The 15,765-nt window shown below is 52.1% G+C and overlaps 1 protein-coding gene across 1 annotated transcript in view; it reads left to right on the forward strand.

Moving 5' to 3' along the window:
* SHB (SH2 domain containing adaptor protein B) overlaps positions 1–15,765 on the forward strand; it is a 124,037-nt gene that overhangs the window by 48,206 nt on the left and 60,066 nt on the right. The gene's annotated exons all lie outside the window — the stretch shown is intronic.

Genomic DNA, 15,765 nt, shown 5'->3' on the forward strand with positions numbered 1-15,765 from the left:
TTTATTGATTTCAGGGAGGAAGGGAGAGGGAGAGAGAGAGAGAAACAATGATAAGAGAAAAATCATTGATCAGCTGCCTCCTGCATGCCCCCTACTGGGGATCGAACCCACAACCCGGCCATGTGCCCTTGGCTGGAATCGAACCTGGGATCCTTCAGTCCGCAGGGCAACGCTCTAGCCACTAAGCCAAACCAGCCAGGGCAACAAGCAAGCTTTGCACATGTGCATGAGATTGTTGTTATTGGGGAGCAGAGGCCCTTGTTGGTCCTTTACTTGGAATTAGGTGTTGTCGAATTCTCTGACCAGGCCCTGGCCACCTGGAGGTGGGTGGCCAAAACAACAAGACAGTGGAGCAGGTGGTCCTCAGGGCTCTGCAGTGCACTGGGCAGCCTACCCTGGAGCCCTTGCTGCACCCTGTTGTGTTAGAGACTAGATATGTAACCTGGGCAGACACTGCCACTGCCCCCAGGAACTTCCATAAAGCAGGGAGACAGTCCTGGATCCAGGTGCGTGGAGGTGAGCAGGTGAATCTCCAGAAATTCAGAGTTTGGGCCATCCAAATGGGGTGGGGGTGGGGGCGGGGGTCGAGGCGGCAATGGTGATGAGAGCTGGATCTAGCAACCCAGGCAGAGGAAAGAGCTTGAGCAAAGGCACGAGGTGTAGGATCTTTTTGCTGGAGAGAAGAAACCAGAGATGAAGCTTTTGATAGGATAGGTAATGATACAAAAAACATGATAATGATGGGGCAAGATCTTCTAAAGATTAATTGGATCATAAAGCCCTAGTTCACCTAAAAGCACAGAATAATTCTCAACTAGGATCCTTTCTCCTGAGGCCTTCAGCCCCATTTTACAGATGGGAATACTGAGACACAGAAAGGTTAAATAATCAGGAAAAGCACACCCTCTGGAGCCTGCAGCTAAAACACTCTCACATCTGTCCTGTACTCTCAGAAGGTCTGCAGAAATAACTGGCAATTTTACAGTTACTTAGACCCCCTTTTTATGTGTGACACCCCACCCCAACATCCCTTATAAAATTGTTCAAAGTGTCATCTCACAGGATGATTCACATACATATTAATTGGAAGAATTTTCCCATCATTTTTAATATTATAAGCAATTACACATCAAGAAGTCCTTAGCATGTTTTTATTATTAAGTCAAGTTTATAGCATAATAAGAGGAAATTAAAGGAAAGCTATTTCACACAGAACCTGCTACCCTGACATGGCTGTTTTCCTTGCTCACAATTTCTGCCCTTTATAAAACTCCAGGTAAAATCAGTCATCAATTTTAAGGTGGAGGGGCCATCTTTTTGTATCTTCTTGTTCTCTGTCATAGCCTCTTCTGGCAGCAATAGACTTTCTGAGAGAATGGTGGTGTGTATCATGTTGAAGTCTCTGTTACAGTTGTGGCCTGTTGCAGGAGGCAGGAGGCAGAAAATGTGGGTTCTAGCTCTGGCTCTGCCCTGTTTTGCTGGGTGCCCTGAGGCAAGTTGCTTTCCCTCTCTGGGCCTTACTTTCCTCATCTGGAAAGTCAGATTTTGCCTTCTTCCTAGGGTGCCATGACGGTCTTTATAAATCCTCCAGTTACCTGTTTCTCCAGCTGTCAAGGTCAGAACTGCACCTCTTCCTGCTCCACCCCCACCACCTCCTCATGGTGCCAGCACAGGTCTTGCAGGTTGTGAGGAAGAGCTGGCCCTGGCACCCCCTCCCCCCAGGAGCATGCATGCTGCCTTCTTGCAGGACAGATAGTGCTGGGAGCTGCAGGTGTGCACCCTTCTTCATAGGCAGGCTCCAGAGGCCCTTCCTAGAGCTCCTGTTTGAATTTTGGAATAAAGCCCCCAAAGACCAGCAAATGCTTCTCAGAGAAGGGGGGTGTTCTTGAGTTTTGACTGGGTTTCAGAGAGGTCATCTCTGGCCACCCTACCTGAAATTCTACCTTTCTTGTGTGTTTGACATTATCTCTGCCCCCTGCTTCAAGGCTGTGCTGTTCTCTGGTCCTGGTAGCTGGGAAAGTAAACTGCCTTTCTTTTCTTTTTTAAAAAATATGTTTTTATTGATTTCAAAGAGGAAGGGAGAGGGAGAGAGATAGAAACCTCAATGATGAGAGAATGATCAATTGGCTGCCTCCCGCACACCCCCTATGGGGATTGAGCCCGCAACCCGGGCATGTGCTCTGACCAGGAATCAAACCATCATCTGGTTCCTGGGTTGACTCTCAACCACTGAGCTACACCAGCCAGGCAAAGGGCCTTTCTGTCTGGGTCCTGAGTCCACGCCCTCCCCAGTTCCTCACTGTCTGTGGACTCTGCTCCCAGAATGTCCGTGCACTCGCCTCTTCCTCACCTGGCCTGCTCTGTCTGCAGAGCTCTGCTCCCCAAACCATCCCTCCCAGTGCCCCTTCACTCCCCTCCTGCCAGGCTGCCTCTGTCATCCTCTGCAGGCCCCATGCTCCCTCCTGGTCTGCCCTCTCCCCAAGTCGCCTCAGGCTCCAGCCTGTTCTGGTGGTCACAGCTCTCCCCTGGCTGGGGGATGTCAGGATGGAACTATCCTTGAAGAGCAATCTCTTCTGCCCAGCATCCTCTTTGTGCTTGAGGTTCAGAGGGGCCAAGCACTAACTGGCCAAGGTCACATAGCAGCAAGCTGCGGAGCCGGTCTCCTGACTTCTGTAATCTAGAGCTGCTGGGCCTTGTTTTGAAATGTTTTGAAACCTGCCCTTACACCTCCTGGCAGATAGAAAGGCTTGGTCATGGACTGTGCAGAGTTCCCTGGCTGGTCTATCATTTACCAGAATGACTTACCTACCGGACAGGAAGAAGATAATCAAGTGTAAATAGATTTTGTATTAGTCACCCGATGACTTTCCTAATCTTGAGAAATAGCTTGGCTCACACACCCAGCCAGCCTGGTGGTGCTCCTGGCCCAGGAAAGCCTGGTGGGAGGGGAGCCGAGGGGAGAGAAGCTTGAAGGCTAGGTTTCCATGGTGACCGGTGGGCCCATACTGGCAGTCACTTCCCATTCTCTGACCCCTGTGCCCCCACTCTCCCTTTTGACCCTGGACACTGAGCTTGCCCAGCTTTTCAGGAAGGTTGTAACAGGATGGAATAGGCCACAGAAAGCTGACAGTCATTAAGGATACACCTGCCGCGTGCCAGACTTCCCCATTCCTGCCCCTGGCCTTTCAGAATCCCAGAGACATGAAAAGATCTCATGGCATAGAAACTGGTGGAAATGCCTATCTAGAAATTGACTCAGGGCGACTCCGGTTGATTGGCAGCAAAGCTCCTGGCATCCTTCACCCACCCAACAGCGCTAAGCAGGGTGTGACACAGTTAGGAAGTTGTTTAGGAAGTTGTGCCCGCCTGGGTGTGTAGGATGGATTAGAGCAAAGAGAAGCAAGAGGCAGGGAGACTGGTTCTGTGGCTCTGTGGCTACGACAGTCATCTAGGCCAGGGGGCTGAGGCCAGAGCCAGGGCTGTGGCTGAGGACTGCTGCAGGCGGAGCAGGAGCTGGAGTGGGTGGGTGGAGTAGCAGAGCTTGCCAGCCTTGGAGTGCAGTGGGTAAGAGAGGGAAAAGCTGGGATCCTGGTGATTGGGAGGATGACAGTGTCAGGTACCTGGTAGGAACTGTCCTATCCAAAAAGGGGAAGGAAGGTTCTTAGGGGAGGAGCCAGCGGGCACCTTTGCATTTGTGTGTCAGAGGAGGGCCCAGGTGCTCCAGGGGCCACACTGGGGGCATCTGGGAAGAGGAGCTAGTTTGCAAGACTGTCCAAGAAGACCGCCTGCCAAAATTCCTGCTCCTCCAGAGGCCTAAAGAAGGAGATGCAGTGATTTGCCCCACACCCTACTATTTGACTAATTAATCAGTACTCTCTAACAAGGGCTCAAGCTGGCTTTCTGGGCGTTTATAGCCATGGCAGAGGGCTGTATTTAAAGGGTGCCTTTTATAGATGATGCCAGGAATCCCCCCGGGGCTCTGGGAGAAAGCAGTAGGATCGTTTCCATTTTACAGATGAGAAAGCTGAGTAGTCATATAGGCTGATCAGACTGTGCCCCATTCCAGCTCCCCTCTCTGCAGGGTCTCTGCCTGCTGTTCTGGATGCTGAGTAACAACGGGTTTGCATTTTTTTTTTTTTTTTAATGCAAAGTCTTTCCACCTATCGGGTAACTTGGCAGGTGCCTCAGATTTAGTCGTCAGATCTCCCCTCCCCTCCCCTCACCTCCCCCCACATAGTCCTGCCTTTCAGCGGGCTTGGCCCCTGTGTTTTGATGTGGTACACTGTCTGGTCCTTTTCCAAAACATAAATAAATAAAATGCCACTTCTTCTTTCTCCCTTCCAGAAGGCAGGCCTGTAATTGTACCTGGCAATCTAAAAAATGACGCACCGGAAGAGTCATCTCCCAGGGCTCAAGCTTCCTGGTTGGTCCTCCCTATTCTAGCTGCTACAGTCTCTCTTTGTGCGATCATGCTGATACAGCACTTATGTGCTGTGTTGTAATTTATCTGCTGCACTGGGGGCCCCTGGAGGGCAAGGACCACAGGCTGGGAACCCTTGCCCTCAGACTGTCAGTGCCCAGAACTTTATGGTGGAGAGTGTCTCCAGGTCAGAAGTTGTGTGGTGTTGGTGAAGTAGTGTGCAAGTGATCAGTAAACTCTTCCCTGAGCATTAAAGCTCTCTGATCTTCACCCTAGCCAGTTTGGCTCAGTGGATAGAGTGTCGGCCTGCAGACTGAAGGGTCCCAGGTTTGATTCCGGTCAAGGGCATGTACCTTGGTTGCAGGCACATCCCCAATGGGGGGTGTGCAGGAGGCAGCTGATTGATGTTTCTCTCTCATCGATGTTTCTAACTCTCTATCCCTCTCCCTTCCTCTCTGTAAAAAATCAATAAAATATATATTTTTTAAAAAAGAACTTATAAAAAGCTCTCTGACCCTGGGCTCCCGCCCTCTGGACTGTGCCTCTGAAGGTTCACTTCCATTGCTGGGCCTCATAGGGACTGACACATACACTCATGTCCCCAAGCCCCAACCACAGCACCCTCCAGGAAGCCACCCTCTCCAACATCCCATCACCAGATTGGGTCCTTTCAAGTCGGTACTGTCCTTGTCACCCTTTCTTGTCCCCTGGTGTTGCCACCTTCCCCACCCTCTTTCCCTGAAGCTGGTGCCTGAGTGCCTGAGCCCTCATCTTCCTCACATGGTCAACCTCATCATGCCACACTCAGCACTAGCATCTTGTTTGCCAAAGCTGGGACAACCTCTGGCCTGTCCCCACATGACTTTTCCAACCCTCATCCCCCAATTTGCCAACACAGTCCTGGCACAGAATGGGATGGAGGGGGAGCCTGTCTCCTGTCATTTGGCTCTATCTTGGTCCTTTTGCTCATGCTGTGCCCTTCCCTCCTAATACCAGCCGGGCCAGCCCACTTAGGGGTTCCTTCCCTTGAAGCCCTTCTGCACATGTATGACCTCCTGACCTGCTTCCTTCCCCAACTCCCATAGGTTTTCAAATCAGAACCAGAACGGATGGCATGCAATCAGGAACCCTGTCCTTCAGAGCACCCCTCCTCAGCCTCCCTAAATCCCAGGGAGGCAGTGCATGGGATTGTCCCCATTTTACTGGCGATAAAGCAGGAGGAGAGGCTCGGGCAACTGTCTGGGGCTGTCAGGGAGGATTTCTGGCATCCTGGGAACTGTGTTGCCAAGGCCAAACCCTCAGGTGGTCTCGGTGTGGGGGAGGCCCCCAAGCTGAGGAAACGCCATGGGTCTGAGGAGGGTAGAGACAAGGATGGGCAGCCCTGGGGTCAGACTGGATGGATCTGTGGGGCAGGGGTGGTCCCAGCAACAACTTCACAACCCAACAGAACTAAAAACAACCACTGGGTGACAGTGTCCCTCCCACATACTTTCTAGGGCTTTATTTCTCCTTTCTGCACTATTTTGCATCCCTTTGCTCAGAGCTGCTAAGGAAAGGTTTAATCCTGAGCCCAGCTGCCTTTAGGGGGAGGGGAATGGGATAGTTTCTGGGGGCAGGGAGCAGTGTAGAGCCAGGTAAAATGGAAGAGGGGCAGCCCAATCCCAGGTTTCTCTACCCTCTGAGGAGGGAGCTTTGCCAGCATCTGTTGAGCCCCTGCTGTGCTGGGAGGTGGTGTTTACCTGGACCTGCCCACAGGAGGCCCATTGTAGTAGGAGGTGGCCGTGTAACTGCAGTCAATCCCCTGGGTATGTCAGGTGTGGGCATAGAAGCTTGTACCTGGGGGCTGCTGGGGAGGGTGTGGTCTGGTCTGCTTGGGTGGAGGTTGTGGGTTAGAACATACTTCTCCACCTGATGACTGGGCTGGGAAGGCATCCAGGGGAGTCCCCCGGCCCCATGCTCTAAGGGTAGACCTGGAACAGGATACAGGGGCTTGGAGGACTGGCCCCACAGATGTTTTGCTGAGGAGGGCCTTAGAATTAGGCAGGTAGGCCCTTAACTTGCCCACCCCTCTGTGTCCTCACTCCCACCTCTGGCTCAGCACAGGCCACAGTGCAATGGAGCCTTATAGAACTGAGCCTCAGAGGAAGCTAGGCAATGTTTTCATTATTTTCATAATTTACACCCAGGAATTAGGAGGAAGGGTTTGTTTGTTATTAATACACTCAGCCTATTTATCTCCTAGACTTGAAACTAATTTTCAGCTGGACCAAGATTTACTATAAATTCCCAAGGCTCCTAGTGCTCATGAAAAGCTCTGGGCTGCCTTTGGGGCTTGAGCCCTGTGTCCTACACTGGGCTCCCCAACGGAAGGGCAGAACCTCTGGGGCTGGGAGCCAGGTGGAATCGCCTTTGGTTCATTAGACCCACAGGCCTCTCGCAGCCTCGATGTCAGGCTCTGGAGTGCAGAGCCAGCTGCTGACTTTTACCTGAATGGTGTGTGGTGCTGTTCAAAAAGCTTAAACTCGGTGTTAAAACCTTTCCCCTCGCTGGGTGAGGATTTTGTAGTGGCACTGGACTGGGGGGCTGTCTGGTTGCCCCCTTGTTTTGTGGGTGAAGAAACAGAAGGCCAGGGGCCAAGGTGTAGCTGCTGGCCCTTGTGTGGTCCCAGCAAAGTCCTGGCCCAGGGCTCCTCCCAGTCACCACGTGTAGTTCGGTGACTGCTGCCAAGCAAGGCCTCCTGAAGCTATTGTTCCCTTGTGTCAGGGGAGCTCATTACCTATAAAGGATCCATCTCCTCTCCTTAGTGCAGCATGTGGCTGGCACCCATGGGAGTCGCCACCTCTGTCCAGGCCTGGGAGAGGATGAAGAAGGCCCTCCCCCTGCCTGCTCCCCTGCTGAACCCCACCTGGGGTGTCCAAGGCTCTGCCTCCAGGGCCCTGTCTTCAGCAAGCAGCGATGTCTTTTCTCTCTCTGGGGCTTAATATTCTTCAAGGAAAATGTCTTTGTTTCAGGAACTCTCTGGGTCTGTGGAAATTTCTAATTAATAATGTCAGATTAGTTGGCTTTTTTCTAGTGTTTTCCAGGACTTGGGCTATGAGTTATATGTGTGGTGTTATTGTCATAACAGTGTATATTTTCTTCTCCTTTTACTGACTACAGAGCACTTTCTTAGACGTTATCTCATTTCTTCCTCAGAACAAGCCTGGAGGCAGCCCTGTTATTCTCGGTTTTGCAATAGAGAAACTGAAAAAGAGAGAGTGGAGGCAGCCTGCCCATGGTCACCCAGCAATCAGTGCCGAGTAGACTCAGGTCTCGAGACTCTCAATACAGGGCTCGTTCTTTCTTCCATCACCCAAAGCCTGTGCTCTGAGCCAGGTCTTGCAGGGAGGGTCCCTGAGGATAGAGACAGCCACAGGAGCTCCTGCCCTCCAGAGCTCACAGGCTGGAAGGCCAGGGGACCTCTCATCCACAGAGGCCTCCCAGGGTAAGTGGGGGTGAACAGCTGAGTGTTTGAGTCAGTGTTCTGGCTCCTTGGTGGATGCTGGGAGAGAGAGCCCTGTGTGCCTGTGAGCATGTGACTTCCAGGGGAACTCACCTGACCCTGTGGGGCCAGCTGGCCCTCTTTCCTGCTCTCTAAGGCTGCCTGTCACCCCAGTGCCCCTGGCACCTGGTCTCATCCTGCAGCGAGGCAGGACTCGGGGAGTATGTGATCCAGCTCTCCTGGGAAAGGCTTACAGATCAAGCCATGCAAAGGGCTTGGCCCACAGAAACTGCCTTAGCTACAGGATGGAGCTGCCCACTCTTCCCATCCACAATGGGGCCTGTGTGTTTTTGCACACAGGGCGAAAAAGACGCAATCTTTCATGTCTGGAAAGAGCCCTGGGTTTGACACTAGACATGGAGCTGTAATTATCGTCTTTAATTACACACAGTGCCTCTGCCAGGGAGACTGCTTGGTGATTATCTCCTCTCCTGACAAGGGTGGTTCCGTCTTCCTTTATAAGTACCGACATAAACACACACGCTCACTTGAGGTTTCAAAATTATGAAAGGGCCATTCAGAGATGCCTACCAAGGACCCTGGCTCCTTTTCCAGGAGAAATGGGTGAGCCAGGTATCAGCCATGCAAGTGCTTTCTTGCCTGCTGCTGCTGGAAAATAATGCCCATTGACTTCCTGATCTCTAAACTGGAAGAAAAGAACAAACCTTTTCCTGGCCACCCCCTCCAAAGAGCAGAATTCAGTGTAACAATGCCTGTTTTTATGTTGACATACTGAGACCATCCATGTTCCCTTTATTCTCACATCGCTCCAGGGTGGTAAACACCCCAGTTATGTACGTGGGGAGATGAAGGCTCAGAGAGGTTAGGAAACTTTCCTGGAGTCACACAGGAAACCAGGTCCAGAAGCCAGCACTGTGACTGCAAACCATGCTTCTGCCCTGGTAGGGCAATTTTTGTGGTAATATTTTGAGCTCCTTCTGTCCTCAACTCACTGTGGGGCTCACATGTGGCAAGTACAGACGCTCAGCCACAAGCTTTTGAGGGCCAGAGTGCATTGCACTTTATAGGGCTGTAATGAGGGCAGTCCCAAAGATTTGGGAGGGTAAATCACACGGGAGACCCCAGATGAACTATGCAATTTAACCCTGCGTTGCAGAGAGAATCAGGCCTAGCAGGGCTGGGGCCCAGTGTGCAGGGGCTGTAGAGGGCCTGTGCTCTCTGCCCCCGAGACTGCTCTCCAAGCTGGCCACGTGGCCCCTCACCCAGCCAGGGGAAGTGAGGATGAGGTAAGGCAAGTGATTTGAGAAGGCAGATTCCTAGGCCCCACCCGTTACAGACTCTCCCTGGAGCCCCCAGAATCTGCTTTTTAATACCTGGGTCCATGATTCTGGGACAGATGGTCCTATGGTTTGAGAGGCCCTGGGTTAGCCTGGCGAGAGTCTCCTTCAATTCCTGACACTCTGGTCTGGTCTGCCAGTGGCGCTTTTCTTCCTGACTTCTTGCCCCATTCTCTTCCTGCCTCCGTTGCAGCAAGGTGGACATCTGTCCTGGCGTCTCCTTGACATTCCCCATGCAAGTCCTGAGCACCCAGAAACCCCCACTCTGGGGATGGACAGCATGAGGCCCAGCCTTGAAAGCTCCTCTCCTTAGCTTCATGGAGCTGTGATCTTACAGTGAGAATCCTGTACATCTTTGAATGGCCAAACAACAGGAGCGTGCCGTGTAGTTAGGGGGAAGAATCATGCACTGAAGGACTCAGGAGCTCAACCCAGCTGCACTGGTTCCTGGTGTGAACTTGGGAAGGCACTGCCCCTCTGGGGCAGCAGTTTCTCCATCTCTAAAGGCAGGGCTGCAGCCTGGTCCTGAGGTGACTTCAGTGCTGACCTACTCTGATGCTTGGACAGCGCAGTAGTAGCAATAAGGCACAATAGACGCACACAGGTCCCACCAGGCTCCAGAAATGACTTCCCACAAACTGAAAGCCTCCGTCTGCTAACCATCAGGCTTGGCTGAGGCTTCAGGTGCTTCTGTCCACTTGTCACCAGTTGTGATCAGACCTCCTCACAGCATGTGACACTTGGTGTCTGCAGCTTCCACTTGGCACCCTGGAAATCTGTTTGGGAGCTAAGTCACACTAGATTCCCTGGGGGATGTCTTTCCACCAAAGCCTGCTTCCAAATGGAGCATAATTTTACTGTATCTACTTTTTTTTTTTTTTAATATATTTTATTGATTTTTTACAGAGAGGAAGGGAGAGAGATAGAGAGCTAGAAACATCGATGAGAGAGAAACATCGATCAGCTGCCTCCTGCACATCCCCCACTGGGGATGTGCCCGCAACCAAGGCACATGCCCCTGACCGGAATCGAACCTAGGACCCCCCAGTCCGCAGGCCAATGCTTTATCCACTGAGCCAAACTGGTTTTGGCTGTATCTACTTTTAAGAAAATGTTTTTAATGTGTTCTAAAGGGCTGTCATTTTGCATGTGCATCATCTGAGCAAAGAGGAGCAGCCTTGAGCTCCTGGTGCCCTGTAGTGTGGGCACAGTGCACTGCCCTTCACCCATGCTGGGGAGCTCGAGGGCCCACATGCTGCCCCCTCCCCCCCCCAACACACACACACCCTTCCCAGACCCCTGCCTCTCACTGTCACCAGATGCTTTTCCCAATGCCCAGCCATATTGCTCCCCTGCTCATGATCAAAGTCCAAACTTTCCAGGCCTTCCTCAAGCCACACCTCCCTCTGCACCCCCAGGAGGATCTCCAGGCTCTAGGCAATGCCTCAACACCTCCCAGCTCTCTCCTGTGTCAGTTCTCACCATCACCTTCCCCTCCTCCAGGAACCCTCCCCAGGCTCCTTGATGGCTTGATACTTCCCTGTCTCATTCTTGCTTTGAGTCCTGAGAGAGCCTCTCCCTCCTCCAGCATCCTGGGCAGGGCCTGAGTGGCTGGTTTTGAGGCTGTCAGAGCACGTGCTCTCCCAAATTTGAAAACAGGCCATGCAGAGACCGTTTATCTTGCTCAGGGGAAGATGTTGTGAGTCTCTGGGGCGTCTGCCATTCTGGGGGATTTACGGTTTATGGAGCCATTTGTGACGAGGAAGCCTAGGGCAGCGGGTGACTGTCTGGTGTGACCCAGGCCCTGGTGCTTCCCTCCCTCCTCCCCCTGAGCCTCCGGCTGCTGGTCCCTGTGCCTTGGGATCGTAACTCTGAGGTCCCCGAGCAACAGGAATGCCGTAAATCCTTGTCTTGTTTTCTTTTACAAGAAGGCAGGTGAGCAGCCTGTCGCTTTACAAGGGAAAGAAGCTCTGCCATCGTGAAACACAGCGAGTGCCTGTCCTCTGGCTTTCCTGCCTCTTGTCTATTGTACACTCAGTGGTCCGTGAGCCAGGAGGAAACGCCTTGTGTTTGTCCCACCCCCATCTCGGGACCCTCTGTCCTTCAGCAGGGTCTCCTGCCCTGACCTGATGTCCCTGAGGCCCTGTTGTCCTTGTTGCACAGTGAGAAGCTCCTGTCAACCGGGACAGACTGGCTGTCAGCCTTGGGGAAAGGGAGCAGCGATGCTGCAGCCTCCGTCCCTCTGTGGTGTGAAAGGCACAGGACTCCTGGCGTGGGGTGTGGGCCGAGGGCGGCGGGCCGAGGGGGAGCTACAAGAGGATAGTGTCGGACATCACCCCTGGGCCTCTCAGGTTGACCACAAAGATAAGATGGGGGTAGGGGGAGGCAGTGCTCCAGGAGAGTTTGTCTAGTCAGCAGTCGTTTTATGGCTCTGTACCAGTTCTGGGGGGCAGCCATGGACCCAGGCAGCCGTGAACCCTGAAGTGTCTCCGACTTTACTTTGTGGGATGGAGGACCCACAGACATGGTGTGCTCACTTGGGTTCCTAGGGAACAGTTGGCAGGAATGGCCTCCCAGGAGTCGAAGCTTGTCCCACATCTTTCGAGCAGCTTTGGAAGAGGGGACCAGCATAGTGACCGTGGGAACCCACCAGTGGTTTCACAGGCGCTGAGCTGGGACCTGAGGAAACTCAGAGGTGACACCGTGCAGGGGACAGGGGAGGGTGCCTTGCAGGGGGAGAGACAGCCTTGCCATCCCCTGAAGTTTGTGCAGGGCACATGGAAAGGCGTGCGGTTGTGGGGTATAGTTCCGAGCCCCTGGAAGGGGTTTGGGCTTTACCCGGAGGACTGTTGGGAGTTATTGAACCGTAACTTGTCCCCTCCCCACATCCCATCCATCATCTCTTCTTGTCCCTGAATCAAATCATTGAGCTCATTGAGACCCTGCTGGTACCAGGCAGGCCCTGGGCCACTTGGGCAGGCAGATTGGTAGCATAGAGCCTCTGCTCACAGAAACCTAGGTCAAGTTGGAAAATTAGCCCAGGATAAGAAGTTGAGAGCAGACTCAAAGGAAGTTGAGAACAGAGTTAAAGCCGGCACTAGAAGAGGCCTTGGTGATTGATTGGCAAATGAATGGGACAGATAATCAGTGCCAGAGTGGGCAGCAAAGGAGCAAAATGCCTCCCCAGAGTGGGCTAGGGACAGCACTTAAGGGGGTGAGATCTAAGCCAGGCCTTTGAAGGCCTTTGGGTGTTGAAAGGAAAGGTCATCGTTGGGGTGGGGGAGTGGAGAGCAGGCTCTGAACTTGGCCCGGGGCCTGGCACCGAGTGGAAGCACTGACGCTGTGACTGATGGGGAGCCGGCTGGTGTTGTAGAGATGAGGGTTTTAGACTCTCACCTAAGTTAGCCAACCTTCCAAATATTTTTAGAGAACTGTTGTGTTGTGTGAGTACTTAAAACAGGCCTGTGCAGTCTGGACACCTAAGCACGAAGTCACAGATCCTGCACATGCCCCCGCCCGGGAACCTAGGGTAGTGAGCCTCCATCTGGGCTGGCCAGGCTGCTCTCCCTCCTGAGCAGCTCCCACTGGGCGCCACAGCTGAGCTCGGAGGTTGTGATGCAGGTGAGGACCTGGACAGCTCTTAGTTGTGAGGGCAGAGGGCTTCAGGTCCTCCTGAAAATTGAGACCATAAATCAAGCCTGTGGACAGGAGACCACCCTGCAGCTGCTCCCACCTGCGGACCACAGCTGCCGGTGGGCACACAGAATAGCTGGGATCAGCTTGGGCATTTTTCAGAACAGCCATTTCCGGTTGTCCACCACATAGAGAAATCTCCACAAAGGACCCCAGCATGGCTCATTTTAAACAGCGGGAGCTTCCTGGTAAACCTTGTAAGAGGAATTAGTTGCAAATTAAGCCCCCAGGAAACAGAATGATTTGACCTATTGTATAGAATCGTTGGATGTGAGCCAATTGCATGTTGAAAGACATCTGCCTAAAATGATGATTTGGCTCTTAGAGTAGTTGATTTTAAGCCATTCCTTCTGGCAGATACAAGGGAGTGCATGCAATTGAGTGTTCTAAGGACCATGACCGTCTCTACGGAGTAGATAAGAATGGCGGGAAATAGCCGGCTCCCTTTGGGTATGTAACTAGGGTCCCTGCAGGTGCTGGGGAGTTTTCTCCATATATTTGCTCTCCTAATTTTGAGCACCCCTCTCCTCTCTGCTGCCCATGCCCCCCACAATATTACTCCCACTATTAACATACACTGATTGTCAATGAGGAAAGCAAGCTAAGCAGAGGGAGGCATCCTCTGAGTGGTGGATGAATGAGATTTTAATGGACCTTGGTGACAGATCCTCAGCAGGACCCCTGAGGTCCTGTCCTCACTCAGGCTTGGAGCACGCTGTGACCACCGCCTGCCGAGGAACTGTTCTACAGCCTGGCAGCCAGTGGTCAGGGGCTGCTGAAGGCCTCTGTGGGCCAGCCCCTCTGAGTTGGCAGTGAGACGCGGAGCAGCAGAGCCTTCCCCAGGTCAGCAATGGGCCTGGTGGGGGAGGTACCCGGCCCAGAGGCCAACGGGTGGAAACAGCAGAGGAAAGCTTGCACCAAAGGGGAGTTGAGAGAGATTCCTTGGGAGGGTAGGATGTCCTCAGGAGTCTCAGCCTCTTTGTCTCACCAGGATGAGCACGGAGCCCTCAGTCATGTGGCCTGTGGCTGGTGCCTCCATCAGGGGGACGTGAGTGAAATCTGAAGTGCGTGTCTGTGTGGTGGCAGCTGTAACATGACAGCTGCCGCCCTCCCTCCCCTCCTCCTTCCCGGCTCCCACCGCCCCCACCTCGTTTGCGAGCGAGGAGGCTTGTCTGGCAGCATCAACTCAGCTGTCATACCACATCAGTTTTTGTAGGTTCCCAGCTAGTGGAAAAGTGCCAAACGCGAGCAGATGATATACTTAATGAAACGTTGAGGAAGAGCGCTTCGGTTCCAGTTATTAGGGGGTGTATGTATAACATAAAGGCACTCCTTTCCCCAGAGCCGTTCCAAGTTCTATGGGGGTGGGTGTCTTGCAAAAAAGTGTGTCATGTTTCTGAACCCAGGAGTCAGATCATGCTTTTCAGAACCTTGTCACACATTTCAGGGTCCTTCTTTTAGGGAGTAAATATCGAAACTGTTAAATGCCGAGCTAGAAGTTGATTCTGTTTGTTCAACCTCAGTGGAAAAGCACTGTACAGACTGATATTACAAAAAAAAAAAAAATGAAATAAGATGTCTTCTCCTGGTGGACATAAACTGATTGAATGGCGAGTCATTTATACCAGATGTCAGCTAGGAATAAGGTTGTGTCTCTATCTGTGCACATGGATGTGTATGCCGCCCTAATCTATAACATCTGCGTAGGGTTTTATGGTTTACAAGGCTCTTTTATAACCTGTCTGGTTTTATTTTATCACAGCCCCGTGAAGTTGATATTAGTATTCTCCCCACTCCACAGCGGAGGAGGCCGAGGCTCTGCGGGAACAAGTCACTCTCCACAGGGCCCGAGCTGGTAAATGCCAGGGCCAGGACTTGAACCTGTCTTCTGGGTCCAGTTCCAAATTGTGCATACCGTTATACAGAGCTGCCAACATATTCTGTATCTGGGATTGAAGCACTACACTATCAGGGAGAGATAGAGGTTAATCATTTGAATAATGTTTGCATGTATTCCAAGATGGACAAGGTCTGAAACTTACTTGAGTGAGGGGTAGGGCAGAGCTTTTTGTAGGTTGTGGAGCCGACAGGTCACAATACTTGGGGTTGACCTCAGCCCTGTATTGCCAGCTTCCTAGTTTGAAGAGAACCTTAAATTCCAGACTGCGGGCAACCCCTCCCTTCCAAGTGAGACCACAATCTTGGGCTCATATCAGAAATTCCATATTTCTCATTAGTGAGACCACATTAGTACTTCAGTTATTTTTAGGTGGGAACTTTACATTTTCTGTTTTATACCACTTTGGATTCCCTACTTAGCTGGGCTATATTTTCTGTCTAGCAAAATGTTGGAGCTGCCTTATTTTTAGCTTTTAGTTCATTTTTCTTCCTGTGATTTCCTTTTTCTCCTAACTTAATACACACTCAAATAGGCTTCCTTTTCCACCCCACCCTCCCCCAGTCCTCATTCACTGGGTCATAAGACTTAATCCAAAAGCCACTTGCTAAGCCCCATCTTATTTCAAGGAAAAGGAAGAAGAGTCCTCAGCAGGCCTCGAGCATCTGCTGATTGTCATTTTTAGTCTCTTCCCCTGTCACTCACCCCGTGTGCCCCTGACTTCTGGCTGAGATGCTCACATATACACACCTGACAAAAAATGCTTCCAACTCCTTCACCCCACCCCACCTCTACAGAGAAAACCTGCTGACCAGGGTGGGGCAGGCACTCTAAGGGACTCAGGCATTAATCAGTCTGCTAGAGGGCCTGTCATATATGCATGTGACTCTGCGTGTGTGTGTGTGTGTGTGTGTGT

This window comes from Myotis yumanensis, unplaced genomic scaffold (genome assembly GCF_028538775.1).
Source record: "Myotis yumanensis isolate MYYU_CA2020_CCGP unplaced genomic scaffold, mMyoYum1.0.hap1 SCAF_12, whole genome shotgun sequence".
Taxonomy (NCBI): Eukaryota; Metazoa; Chordata; class Mammalia; order Chiroptera; family Vespertilionidae; genus Myotis; species Myotis yumanensis.